At 42.0% G+C, this 15,095-nt stretch overlaps 1 protein-coding gene across 4 annotated transcripts in view; it reads left to right on the top strand.

Moving 5' to 3' along the window:
* The window catches only part of CUEDC1 (CUE domain containing 1), a 165,613-nt gene that overhangs the window by 24,884 nt on the left and 125,634 nt on the right, over positions 1 to 15,095 (top strand). The window contains exon 1 of one of the 4 annotated variants that reach the window (XM_088442109.1): positions 10,354 to 10,368. The exons of the other annotated variants lie outside the window; for them this stretch is intronic. The gene's annotated coding sequence lies outside the window, so the exon portion shown is untranslated. Of the gene's footprint in view, positions 1 to 10,353; positions 10,369 to 15,095 lie in introns of those variants that run through there. 4 annotated transcript variants of the gene reach the window in all.

Below are 15,095 nucleotides of genomic sequence, written 5' to 3'. Positions count from 1 at the left end.
CTTTAAAAGTTTAGTGAGTTTTTTTTATATTTAAATAAAAATGTATTGTTTGTTCAAATTTGCCCTCACCAATAAATATTGATCTTTAAGCACCTGGTTGAAGGCTTGGCAGGTCTCCGGAATGATCATGCCCAGAGCTTGCAGTAAGATGAGCGTGCTGAACTTGAAGTCTGCCAGGGACCTTCTAGTAGCTAGGAAGTGCAGGGTAGTCTTGTTCTGCAGGTATGACTCTACTTAATTAAGTGTCTTGCCTCTCTATGTAGGGAGTGACCAGTTGTAGCAGCTTCTAAAAGGTGTGGTCATCCATCCACTCAACATTACTGTAGTCATCGGTATTATTTTCTCAAATCTGGCTTAATAGGGTCATATGGGACAAGGACTCTCTCAGTAGCCAGTCGTTGGTCCATCGGCTCCTTTTGATAATGCCCTTGTCTGTCTTCTCTACTGAGCTCGCAGGTAGCTCACTGTAGCTACCTAGGCAGCGACAACTTAGTCACAATCCTTTCTTAAAAGTATAACAACCAGGGTAGAATCAACAGTATCGGTAATAAAGTGCAGCAGCTGGGTATATAAAATGCTTCTATACAATAGCAATACCATAATGGGCATTTGTGTGCTTTCTTCTTCAGGATCCACAGGGATACCATAGGGATAATGTGGTTGGAGTGATCCAGGCACCAAACCACATATACCCAGCCACAGGCATTCAGTTGTTCGTTTGGTGCGGCAAAAGGTTGGCTCTCCCCTGGCAGCTCCTCCCCCGACACAGACGCAGATCCATCAAAGGTTCTCCTGCATCTTGGTTGCTCCTCCTACCCTCCTCGTGCATGTGAATGCTCACAGTCCATTATCTGTGCTCTGCTGAAGCGGTTTGGTCTCAGGAGGTTTTGGGTCAGTCTCCCTGTATACCCCTCCCCAGGGTCAGGTATATAGTGCTCTATATCCTACCAAGCCTCGCGTTTGAGTAGTTGATACAGGGTCTTTGGCAACTTAATTATATATGTATTGTATGTGACTGTTTGCTAGCTGCTGTGTTGATACTGCCTTTTATTTTCTGACTGTCAGTTATAACTATCACTGTTTTTTTCCGCATCCTTCTGTACAGGTGTGTGGAGGTTTTCCTTGGTACTTCACATTTACTTTTTATTTGTGAAGACTGTCAAATTACATTGCATTGTTACATTTATAATTGATATGTCAAAAGTTAAAGGGAAACAGGAGGCGGAGGCCCCCATGCTGGGTTCATGTCTGGCGAGCTTGTCCCCTCAGGACTTTATAACAGACAGCACACAAACCATCCTTTATAAAGAGCCACCTCACCAGTCCAGTATACCAGCCCCTGTACAGGAGCCACCTTGGGTGTCCTCCTTGTCTCAGGTGATGACGCAGCTAGCGGATTGTTTGGCTACTCCCACACTGCCTAATTGTATGGGATTCCCGCACCATGCTATGTTTGCCCCTCCTATACATCCTTCCTGGGTGGATGTTTATGCCCACTGAAGTCAGAGTATGGCTCAGTCAGCTGTTTTGAACAGACCAGTAGTCACTAAGGCGCCTGAGCAGAGGTTATCTGTTTATCAGTCTGCTCAGCATATAGATTCAGACGCATCATCGGAGGAATCAGATGATGCCCCGGGTTCTTCTGCAGGGTCTAGCTCGGGAGATGAGGACTGTCCTTCTACAGTGGATGTTCCTTCTTTGGTTAGGGCGGTTAGATCAATCCTAAATAGACAGAATGATGAACCAGCTCCTAGAAAGAAGGCTCCAGTATTTAATCATCAGAAGGTGGTAAAAACTGCGTTTCCTAAAGCTGAGCAGCTCACTGAACTTATGGAAGAGGCATGTAGTAACCCAGATAATCTATTCCTTGTTACATAAAGATTAGCATCAATGTATCCTTTCACAGCTACTGAATGTAGTGGGAAATCCCCCTCCTTTTGTGGATGCTCATGTGACACATTTAGTCAGGAATGCTACGTTGTCTATTCCGTCAGCATCTTCTCTTAAAGATCCTACAGATAGGAATATTGAAACATGTCTTAAAGCAGTATTTTCATCATCTGGAGCTGATACTCGACCAGCTATGGCTGGGGTTTGGATAGCCAAGGCTGTTGAAGAATGGACAGGGGCATTGGAAGATACTCTACCAAATGCTACCAGAGAACAGCTGATCTATATCTCCCACATATGGGAAGCAGCCGCCTATTTTGGAGAAGCTGCAATAGATGCTGGGCTTCTGGCTTCTAAAGCATCGGCAGCTTCAGCTGTTGCTCGTAGGGCCCTTTGGTTAAGGTCCTAGAAAACAGATACAGGGTCAAAGAAGGCTCTGTATCTTTAACTTTTTTTGGGAATATACTTTTTGGAGCAGAATTAGATAATAGCTACTCTGGCAGCTTCAAAATGGGTATGCTCTCACTTTCCGGAGGCATCCTCCCCAGAAGTTTTTTCCACAACTCTTCCATCAGATTCTATCAGGGCCTTGGCCCTCCAGGAGGCTATTTACTCCCTGCTGCGGGCCAGGGCGATAATCCTGGTTCCTGTGGGTCAACAAGGCAGGGGATATTATTCCAATCTATTTTTGGTTCAGAAACCGAATGGGTCTCATCGCCCTATTCTAAATTTGAAAACCCTCAACAAGTTCATCCATGTACAAAAGTTCCGTATGGAGAACCTTGGGATTTTATGGCTTCCCTGGACTTTCAGGATGCGTGTCTGCATGTGCCTATTATGCCACCCCACCAACAATTTTTACGGTTTGCAGTCCTGCAACAACATTACCAATTTCAGGCATTGCCCTTTTTTCTATCGGCCCCTCAGGTCTTCACCAAAATAATGGCAGTTATGACGGCCTACCTCAGGTGTCAGGGAATCAGAATACTTTCATATCTGGACGACCTTCTGATATTGGCACAGTCTCCAGCTGTTCTGCAACACCATCTCCAACTGAACATGGCCTGTCTACAGATGCACAGCTGGATCATCAATTGGAAGAAATCCTCTCTTTCTCCAACACAGTGGATGGTACATCCTGGGGCATTTCTGAATTCTCAGGCACAAAGGGTGTTTCTGCCAGAGGACAAGATTGCGGCCCTATCATTGCGAATTCGCAAAATGCTACGCAATCGAAGGGTATCCATTCCATCAGCAATGCAGGTCCAGGGGTCAATGGTATCTACCCTCGACATGGAGGAATGTGCTCCGTTCCACTCCAGGTCTCTGTAAAATTTGATTCTCTCCCAGTGTTACGGACAGTATCATCTAATAAAGTCCCGGAGGATCCTTCTCACTCTGGAGGTTCATCTCTCTCTCTCTTGTGACTACAAAAGGATCATCTAGACAAAGGGCGCCCATTCTGGATTCCAAATTGGGTACTTCTTACCACGGACACCAGTCTTCGCGGATGGGGGGGGTAGTGACAGGTCATCACACCTTTCAGGGAAGATGGACAAATCAGGAAAGTCATCTGCCCATAAACATTCTGGATCTTTGAGCAGTATACAGAGCACTTATCATGGCACAGGACTTACTCCAGGGCAGGCTGGTCCAGATCCAGTCTAACAACGTGACCAGGGTAGCCTATCTCAATCATCAATGAGGCACACAAATTCACGCAGCCATGAGGGAAGTGACAAACGGATCTGGGCAGAATGTCATCTTTCGGCTATCTCTGCAATATTCATCCCAGGAGTCCTCAACTGGCAAGCGGACTTTCTAAGTTGTCAGGACATGCACGTGGGCTCTCCACCCGGGGTTTTTTCTGCTTCTAGTGAAGAAATGGGGCCTACCGGACATAGACCTCATGGCATCACGTCTCAACCACAAGGTCCTCAGGTCCAGGACCAGAGACACCTCAGCTGCCTTAGTGGATGCACTGGCAGTAAGATGGGACTTCAAACTGGCATATCTCTTTCCTCCTATTTCCCTCCTCCCAAGGATCCCCGGGAAATTCAAGCAGGAAGGCAGAACTGTAATATTAGTGGCTCCAGCTTGGCCCAGACGTCATTGGTTCACAGACATACGGAATCTATCCATAGACATTCCGTTTCCTCTTCCTCTATGGCCGGATCTGTTAGCGCAGGGTCCCTGCCTACATCTGGACTTACCCCGTCTGTCTTTGACGGCATGACATTTGAGTCTACCATCTTAAGAGCCAAAGGTTTCTCCAGCTCTGTGATTTAAACAATGATTAGGACACAAAAACATTCCTCTGCCCGCATCTATTACAGAGTTTGGCATTCCTTTGGTAAATGGTGTTCCCACAGAAAGTATGACCCTAAGGTTTTTAGGGTTTCCAAGTACTTGCTTTTCTCCAGGCTGATTAGACCTTGGTCTCCACCTGGCCACCCTGAGAGTGCAGGTTTCTGCACTGTCAGTTTGGTTCCAGAGAAAGATTGCCTCTTTGCTGGATGTTAGAATTTTTTTTCAGAGGGTTCTAGGAGTTCAGCCTCCCTTTTGTCCCACCGGTAGCACAGTGGGATTTGACTTTGGTTCTCAAGGGGCTACAAGCTCCTCTGGACTCTGTTCATTTGAAATGGTTGACAGCGAAGACACCTTTTCTCCTCGCTATCTCTTCTGCATGGAGAGTCTCTGATTTGGCAGTTCTTTCTTGTCGCTCCCCATTTTTTATTTTCACAAAGATAGAGCTGTTCTCCATACAAGGGAGGGTTACCTTCCTAAGGTAGTGTCCCGTTTTCATGTGACTGAAGAGATTGTGGTTCCAGCCTTTCAGGCTTCAGACCTTTCTGTAGGTGAAGCCACCCTGGATGTTGTTCGTGCTCTCAGTATATATGTGGAGCATACAAACTCTGTTAGAAAATCAGATGTTCTTTTTGTGCTATATGGTTTTCACAGACGAGAATAGCCAGCTAACAAACTGACTCTGGCTCGATGGTTACATATGACTATCTCTTAGGTGTACACACAGGACGATCTCCCTGTCCCAAACACGGAAACAACACATTCTACCCGCTCTGTGGGCCATCGTAGGCATTTAGTCGTGGTGCCTCTGATCAATAATTGTGCACGACAGCCATGTGGTCTTCTGTCCACACCTTTCTTAGGTTTTATGCCTTTGATACTTTTGCCTCTCAGGATGCTTCCTTTGGACGATGAGTTCTCCTTTCTGCTCAGGAGTGTCTCCCACCCTTAGGGGAACTGCTTTAGGATCTCCCCATGGTATCCCTGTTGGGTCCCTATGGACCCTGTAGCAGAAAATCAGAGTTATGGTAGACTTACCATTGATAACTTTTTTTCTTCGTTGTCCATAGGGCACCCCCTGATGCACCTGGCTGCATTGGGTACTTTTTCTTTCGGTCACGGATTCTGTCATTTCTGAAAGTGTTTCTTGTGTATGATTGTTCTTCCTTCTCCTCTTTCCTTCTACTGCTTGGCTTGTTTACAGAACTGAATGCCTGTGGCCGGTGCAGGGTACATGTGGAGGAAGACATGAGGCATCTTGGGAGCTGAAAGCTTAAGGGCTATTTCACACGTGCCGGTTTTGGCCGGGCGGCCAAGACACAGGCAGAAGCTGGCCGTTTTTGTTTCAGGCACTCTGTGCTTTTCACACGGCTCTGAGCCGTTTTTAATGTATTTTTTTTTCCCCCTTCATCTACTGAGCATGCGCAGCAGCTGCAGTACAAGCCAGCCGGTGTGTGTGTAAGGGAATATACTCCACTGCCTTGCTTGGATGGCACAGACATGGCGCGGCAGAAGTCCTGCTCAGTGCATACTCCCAGCTGTTACACGGCGACCCTGCTGTGCCTGTGACTTGTGAAAGAACCCACCTGCTTCCATGCATCATTAAATTTAACACCCTGCAAAAAAATTACCGTTTTTTTGCCGGATGGGGAAAACCGGCATGTGTGAAATAGGCCTAACTGTTTGGTGCCTGGATCACTCCAACCACATTATCCCCATGGTATCCCTGTGGACCCTATGGACTTCGAAGAAAAAGAGTTATCAATGGTAAGTCTACCATAACTCTTATTTTATCTTCCTGTACTGTCCGTCAAGTGTAGCATTATAATTAATTAGCATGATTATCTGACAGTCTGCATGGAGACACTATATTAGACGATTTAGAATCAAAAGGATAATTTGTAACAAAATGATTATCGGGAAGTACGAACCCTGTATATCTTTTTTAAGGATCGTTTTGGCCGATCTGAATCGATCTACTTGTTAGCATTATTTGGAAAAATTGTATAGCGAGTACCCAGTTTGAAGGGTTATAATTTCAGAGTGGTTTGGGCCAAGTTGCTCTGTCTATATCACATTCTGATCTAATGTCTTTTACCCGGGCAGTTATAGTCGCCTATCTATTGCATGTGGTTCACTTATCACTCTTCAGATTATTCCCCCATTCCACTCTCTGGGGGAGGTGTATGAAGCCTTAAAGAGAGAGAAAGTGGAGAAGTTCCCCAAATCAGCCAGATAGCTTCTGCCATGTCATCGACTCTTCTAGATAAATGGATAAATGACAGAAGCTGTTTAGTTGCTTTGGGCAATTTCTCCAATGTACCTCTTTCCAAGGCTTCATACATCCAAAGAGTTTCACCTTCCCAGCTTTTGAAGTCCACACTCTCACAATCGATAACATCTTTTCTTTGTGTGTTGCTTTCATTTTCCATCATTTTGCCTTATCACATCAGACTAGACTATTTTCTGTTTGGCTCCCCGGTTTCCTATCATGTTAGGTAACCAGCCTTATTACAGGTCACCATAACATGCCATAGATGGCAGACTTTCTTCATCTGCTTCAGACTTACTGTACATCTTTACACTTACAAATTTCACTAATTTGTTGAAACCTAAACATGACAAGTCTTAATGTAATCCTCACTCGGTTTTGTTCTGTTTGAAAATCCTCCCTCTCCTGTCTTAGATCACCAATTTTTTCAAATGATACAACCTCTTCTCATCTGAGACTGACCTCTGTACCTTTTAATATAATTATAATCTGATTCAGTAACTCACTGACATTTTTAAAACATAAACTGGGCTATATTTATCCTCATGTCCTAAGCTAACCCTAGAATACTGTAACCAAACACATCTTCCTTACACCAAGCAGCCCATTTTATTCTCAGCTCTTAGCATTGCCAATGATAATTTGGGTATGCCAAACAAATACACACCTCCAAAGAAGTCTGCTGAATGACACTGGAGGAAGTCTTGTGCCTCTGCATATATGCTTCACTTTAAATGTATTCTCTGATCCTACACTTATAACCTTAACAAAGAAAAGCTGACCTACTTTATAGTCTAATTTTCTTGTGTCTAGTAATCCTAAACTCCTGTTTAGTACCATCAAATCTCTCCTTAGCCCAACAGTACAGTCACCCAACATTCATCAAACATTCATGAACGTGAGGCAATAGACACCATCTGTCCAAAGATTCTATCATAATCTGCCAGAACACTTTAGTCGATGCTCAGAAAACTCCTCATAAACCCTCCATATTTGATCCTGTGACCAATGATTGGTCTTGCACTTCTTCTCTTACTGCTGTCTTGATCCTATTCCCTCACATCTGTTCACTCTTATTAGATCCGATTCACCATTTTATTGAAATCTTTAATCTTTCTTGCTTAGCTGGAATTTTTCCATCTTCTTTTAAGCATGAATTGACCCTCATGCTAACGTGCCAGGTCTTGGTGATTCTCTTCCATAAGCTGTTGCATTATATCTTACTTTCATTTTGCTTCTGAACTCCTTGAACTCCAGGTATACATTGTACCTACCTAATCTTCTAACGTCCTGCTAACCACCTGATGGGAGATATCTGATGGACACCCTTAAATCTTTGCACTGTATGAAACTGAAACATCTTTTACTAGTAATCATTGTCTTCTTGCTCAGCATAACGTTTACACACTATCCAGAGTGACACAAAGTTGTGGGGTTTCCCATTCTCCCCACGTGCACACAGGCCCACTTATTCATCTCCTAATGCCTTTTCGGTAATTGCACCTCCATTGGCAGTCAGACTAGCTTCAAACTTCAAAAACTTTAGATGTTTCCTGAAAACACAGCTCATCGGTTTGTTTTCTAAATACTATTAAATACTTTAATTGCTAGTAGATAACACCATTCCCTATCATTGATCCATGGTCCAGTTCTGACGCTCATGTGCCCCTTGTAGACTCTTTCGGCGCCTACATGGGGCACTCTGATCGGTCTACAGCGACGCAGCCCTGTGCGCAGCAAGCTGCAATGCACTGTGCTAGCCTTTGCTCCCCATGGGCATCAGTGAACTGTGGGCACCCATTACCCTGTCACTGGTTGTACTTCCTTGGACCACTTTTGACTATTGGTAGGTACTAATCTCTGCACACTGGAAACACCCCACAAGACCTGCTGTTTTGGAGATGTCTATATATGAGATGTCTATATATGAGAATAATATAAATATATATATATATATATATATATATGTGTGTGTGTATATGTATATGTATATATATATATGTGTGTGTGTGTGTGTGCGTGCGTGGTGATCCAGTCATTACGTTTACAATTAATGTTGACACCACGAAGTTGACATTTTTGAAATGTCGACATCTGCGGAATTTGACATGTGAATTGTCTAAATTCTGCACGACTGGAGAGAGACTGCTGCAATGGATGGTTAGGCTATGGGAGGGGGAGGGCTAGGCACTAGGAGGAGAGTTGCAGTTAGACTGCAATAGGGGAGATTAGGGTTAGACACTAGGGGGAGGTTTATCGGTTAGCAATATACAGTGCTGGAAGCACTGCAGGGAAGTCACCATCGGCTGACTGCTGAACCCAGAAGACACATCTGAAGTCTCTGGACCCACTGAACCGGGTAAGTCTGTACTAGACCACCAGGAATGTTTTGTTGACATTCTAATCTTGCTGACATTTCTTCAGTGTCAACATAATGTCGACACTACGACCATGATAACATTATGAATGTTGATAAAGTATACTAACCTGTGTGTGTACACCAGACAGACTTCTTCCAGCCCATGAGAGCTGTGATGTATAGAGGAAGCTGGCCCAGTAGCTGACAGACTGCGCTGTTCTGACTCTACTGCTGTATATGTTGGAGAAAGCCACACTTGGAGCCTGCAAAGCATGATGGCTGAAATGTCTTCTAAACGATGTTCTGTGGAAACATTGTTTAGGTTCTGTGGGAAGGAATGTCTAATAAAACAAAAAACAATAATAGAGGACCTTTTGGATGTAGTTACAGAACTAGGCACATGTATTCTCCTAGCCTGCCATAACCGTTTGTGCACATAATAGAAGTTACATTAAAAATGGCATTTGCTCTGTGGATTCACCATACTGCACACGCTGCAGTGAAATGTCCGGGTAATAATAATTCTAATAATAATAATTTTTTTATATAATGCTTTTCTCCAAAAGGACTCAAGGTGCTTTACAGAAATCATGAACATAATACAGAGGTTTAGATTTGCAGAAAATTCAGAAACTATGAATATGATGGAGATGAGACAGTCTTTTGGAGCATCAGTTCTAAGGATTTTTCTTTCAACCACGGAGGTACCAGGCATGGCAGCCATCTTGGTGGCACTGTATAGGTTACATTGGGAAGAATTAAGAAATGGCTGAAAGAGTAGATTCATAATGAGGGACTACAGAATAACTAGGCAACATACACAATCCTTACAGAATCAATCGAAGCACAGTTCATTTGCACACGAGTACCAGATTTCTTGGGTTGCGCTACATAGGATTACTTTTGTCGGAATAGGCAGTGCCTGGAAGCAATGACACTTATTGGGGAAGCTACAGAATTCTAATTCAGGATACAAGTTCCTTACCAAATCATCAGAGCCATGCATTGTTAATGCTACCCTCAAGTGTACCAAGTGATGCAGCAATCTTAGGTGCACCACATAGGCTACAATGTACAAGATAAACAATGCAAGGATAAAATGTAAAGCAGCATACAAGATGGATAAGACTGAACAATCAATTTTTCTTTTATTCTTTATAAAAGTTTGTGTTGCCCTGTGAAATACACCAGCATCCAGTGTCAGAAAGAATTGATTATATTTCCTTGTTGAGCTTTGTATGGGGTACAGGCTGAAATATTTTTTATTCTTTTTTTCTTTTCTTGGCTATTACTTTGTTTTCTTCACGTATAAAGTGTTGCACAAAACCTGTGTAGCATAATAGATGCATATGAGGTCACAGGTGATTGCTGTAGAGCTATTTGTGTTTATTAGCCCGGAGGCCCAGGGAGTGACTCTGTCTCCTTTATGTGGCCAGCTGGTGCAGAAATTCTCTTTTAACTCCTCTCGAATATCAATGGTTTATTGACCTTGTCTTCTTGTAATGCTGCAGCAGGAAAAGAGCTTCCAGCGTCCCATATGGTAAACCCTTTTTTCTTTTATTTCTATCAGCTGGCCTATGACACTTAACAAAGATTTCTTTTTCTTTAAGCTTCTTGCAGGAATCCCTCTACAATTGCACAGCTGTCATCTTCATGTAGCAAGAGTCTGGGTCTTACAATATCTTTTCTTGATACTCATCAAAACATTCAATTGGCACTTTGTGCTGCAGAGTAGTAGTTTTATGTGTCCAGCTAAAGGATGTGCGACCATTAAAGAATTACATTGTTCATGTGTATTTAATTGAGAGTCTCCAAATGTTTTGCTTCAGGTGGATCTGCCTGTTATCATTTCCACCCCCACCTATGGGTTAACATGGTCGCGCACACGAAAACAGGCTGTTTATTGAGGATTTCTTTTAGATAACTGCGGGCTGCCTTCGCGGCTAATTAAATAGTCCTGGGGGATTAATTAGCCCGCAGTAAGTTACTGCGGTCTATTGAATTGCCCCTTTAAATTTATTTTTATAAATGATCACTTAGATAAGTTTAATCTGTTGTATGTCCTGTTAATCATTATAAATATATATTTTTAGATATAGGAGTTATATATTTACTTTTTATTTTTCTTTCAGTTTAACAGGGAGATGTATCAAGCCTTCGGAGTGAGATAAAGTACCAACCAGTCAGCTTCTAATTGATGTTTTTTAGCACAGCCTGTAAATGACAGAAGCTGATTGGTTGGTACTTTATCTTTCACCAAAGTTTGATACATTTCGACCCTTACACTTATTAACCTGTAAAGTTGGACATGTTTGTGGGTAATACAAGTAAATATAAATGCCCCTTAAGTGATAGAGGGGTCTCCGTACTAAACCTTGGAGAGAGACCAATCAGCTGCTGTCATTTTTCAAACACAGCCTGTAAGGTGACAGTTATGAGCTGATTGGTTGTTACTTTATCTCCATCCACTTTCTCTCCAAGGCTTAGTACATAGACCCCCAAGTCTCAGTGGAATGTATTCATTGGTTACACGTGAAAAACTAAACCTTTCTATTTATATGCCACACATACACTGTTATATATTGTTCTTATGTGGAATGCTTTCATGCGATTAAAAGTGTAAGTCGTTTATGCATTTATACTTATTCAGTTGCACTTTCTGGTACAGTAATACCTCATTTAATTCTGTGATCTTTAATAGCAGCCTATTTTCATGAAGTACACATCCTGGCTTTTTCAGTAATGATTTTTTTTTTTTTTTAATTGTTTGGGTGATCTGGATTTTCATTCCTAAATGATGGAAGCCCTCCTCATACTTATATGTGCCTGAAATAGCTTTTAATTTTATGGAAAATCTATATATTTTTTTCCTAAAGCTAGATTACTAGTCTTTCATGCACCCATTTTTATTCTTATTTGTGTCACCTACTAGAGGTGAATAACATCTTGAAAACTGTTTCGTCAGTGGAATTTGCCCTTCATCCTTTCACTTTTGTTTGTTCTTCATCCTTTTACTTCTGTCGCAGTAAAAGGACGTTACTAAACTCCACCATTATTTATTTCTTTATTAACAGTTTCTTATATAGTGCAGCATATTCCGTTGCACTTTACAATTGAAACATTACTAGAACAAAACTGGGTAATAACAGACAGATATATAGGTAGGAAGGCCCTGCTCGCAAGCTTACAATCTATAGGGAAGTAGGCATCGATACACAAGGATAGGTGCTATATATTGCAATTTGGTCCAGCCAGACTGCAGAGTTTTTTGGTGGGCTGCATGATCCAGTCACACAGGAATGTCGGCCAAATGTCAGGATGATGTGAAAGAAAGACAGTGTGTGAGGTTATGTGTGGACTGTGAAAGGGGATGTAATTAGACATGGAAGCTATGAAGGTTATGTGGGTGGTTCTGGAATCTGATAAGCTTGCCTGAAGAGATGAGTTTTCAGGGAATGCTTGAAGGATTGGAGACTAGATGTAAGTCTTATTGTGCGTGGTAAGGCATTCCATAGAGTGGGTGCTGCCTGAAGAAAGTCCTGTAACCGTGAATGGGAGCAAGTAATGCGTGGGGATGAGAGACGCAGATCTTGTGCTGAGCGGAGAGGTCGGGTTGGAGATATTTTGAGATGAGTGAAGAGATGTATGTTGGTGTGGTTTGGTTAATACCTTATGTGGAAATAAAAGTATTTTGTATTGAATACGGTAGAAGACCGGCAACCAATGGAGGGACTGACAGAGCGGGGCAGCAGACGATGAACGTTTGGCAAGGAAGATAAGCCTTGCAGCTGCATTAATAAAGGATTGTAATGGCGATAGCCTGTTTTTGGGAAGACCAGTAAGGAGACTATTGCAATAGTCAATGCGGGAAATAATGAGTGCATGGATTTGAGTTTTTGCAGTGTCTTGTGTGAGATATGGTTGAATTTTGGCTATGTTTTTTAGATGTATGTAACATGATTTTGAGACAGATTGAATGTGGGGAACAAAGGACAGTTCAGAGTCGAGAATGACACCAAGGCAGCGACCTTGTGGAGCAGGATGGATTGTGGAGTTATCAACCGTGATTGAGAGATCAGGTTGGTAACTGTTCTTGGCCGGTGGAAATATAATTAATTCTGTTTTAGAAATATTAAGTTTGAGGTGGCGAGATGACATCCAAGCTGAAATGGCAGAAAGACATTCAGTGACACGGACCAATACAGATGGTGATAAATCTGGGGGAGGATAGGTAGATTTGAGTATCATCTGCATACAAATGGTACTGAAATCCAAAAGAGTGGATTAGTTTGCCAAGAGAGGTGGTATAGATTGAGAATAACAAAGGACCTAAGACAGAGCCTTGTGGTACTCCAACTGATAGAGGTAGCGAAGAGAAGGCAGAGTCAGAAAAATGAACAGTAAAAGAGCGATCAGATAGGTAGGAAGAGTCCATTACAGTCCAGGTTTTAAGGGTATACATGCTTAAGCCCAGGTGGTTAAATCAGATTGACTGAGGTACTAATTAAGTCACCTGTGCTTAAGCATGGATATCTTTAAAAAGTGCATTGTAATGGTGGAGTTTGGTAACCTCTGTTCCATGGGATAACTTACCATCTATATGCATATCCAATAACTGCAAAGGGAGAGTCTAATTTATCCTTCAGTTAAGAAGTTACAAGAAAAATTGCTGATCACGTGTTCAGCGGATCTTCTTGTGGTGTTGCAATTTGAAAGGTTCTTTCAGTGCCTTAATCAAGCTATCCTGTCTCAGAAAAACATGTGGACACCATCATTGTGAGTGAAAGAGACCCCTCCTTCATATGAGGGTGCTAATTAGCAATTTCCTGCTTTCTCTGTTATTAATTGACATTTATCAATACCACAAATTAATGGGGTACTTTCATTTTAAGGATGGGATCTCCACTTTCAAGTAATGGTGCTTTATTTTATTTTTAAATAGAAGATGTTGAGGAAAAGTTATTTTGCAGCCAGACTGCAGTTCCCACATGTTGCTTACAAAGAAGGGGAACTATTTTATCCCTCCGAAACTAGGATACGTCTTTTTATCTGTTGTCAGATCATTGTAATCTCTTTATAAATCATAAGAAAAAGCACTTTTGATGTTAAGCGCACACAGACCTGTTGGTTACCTGATTCTTTATAGTTAATTTTGGGAAAGTTAGATTATGTATAGGCAGTTAGCGTATACCGCTTTTACACCTAAATTCCGTGTCTGATCCGGAGTTTGTAACAGAATTCCAATCCGGATCAGACCCGGAATTTAGCCGTCGCCGTTCACACTGGAGCCGGGTCTGCAGAGACCCGGCTTTTCCTGCTTTGAAGTGGACGCTTGGAGATGACGTCATCTTCAAGCGCCACTGAAGCCGGCCAATCAGCAGGCATGCGGCACGATCCAGGTCACAGTGACCCAGATTGCGCCATTTACACATCAGGGTTTCACGGGCTATTCCCTTGTTAAACCCTGCTAGTTACCTGGGTTGGATTGCTGGGTCAATTGACCCGGCAATCCAACCCTTTCCCCTTTTACACCAAGGAGCTACCTGTGTTAACCCTGCAATAACCCGGGTTTTAGCTCTGGTGTAAAAGGGGTATAATAATCATATATATTATACGTATTATTTATAACTGAGACCTTCGTACTGACTGCATGTTGTATATGCAAGATATTATTCGAATCTAGATAGTTCTGAATGATGGGAGAACAAGTGTGTTTGTGAGTACCATATAAAAAGAACTAAACGCAGTCACTAATGGTGCATGAATTTTACTAAGCAACTGGAACAGAACAGTATCACAGGATAAAGAGCCATACTAGTTTTTTTTTTTTACTTTGAAACTAGGAATCAATTGTGATTACTGCCCAAGTAGTGATTCCAAAAGAAACGGCATGGGTAAATAATACAAGTGAACATTACATACAATTATAATGATGCTAGGGATGCAAGTGTGTAAAAAAAACTATAACCCCTTGGACTTACATGGCACACAGACTCAATATAGAGATACAATCTAATTAGGAACAATTCCTAAACTATACCACAAATCGCATGTCCTTAGTGATGTTTAAGAATAAAAGGGATACATTGATAATACAATAACTCTATTACAGGAAAACATAACTAAAAAAAAGCGTGAATGTGGTCAAATAAAAGATTATACTCACTACAATCATTGCTTAAATATGATTGCAATTAAACTTTTTTTAAATTGTGAATATATACGTTAATAGTTTTGTATTGTTTAGTGTGCGTTTCACACAATTCT

Source organism: Taudactylus pleione, unplaced genomic scaffold (assembly GCF_031769625.1).
Source record: "Taudactylus pleione unplaced genomic scaffold, aTauple2 ptg000305l, whole genome shotgun sequence".
NCBI classification, from domain to species: Eukaryota; Metazoa; Chordata; class Amphibia; order Anura; family Myobatrachidae; genus Taudactylus; species Taudactylus pleione.
This window is presented reverse-complemented; position numbering and strand designations above follow the sequence as displayed.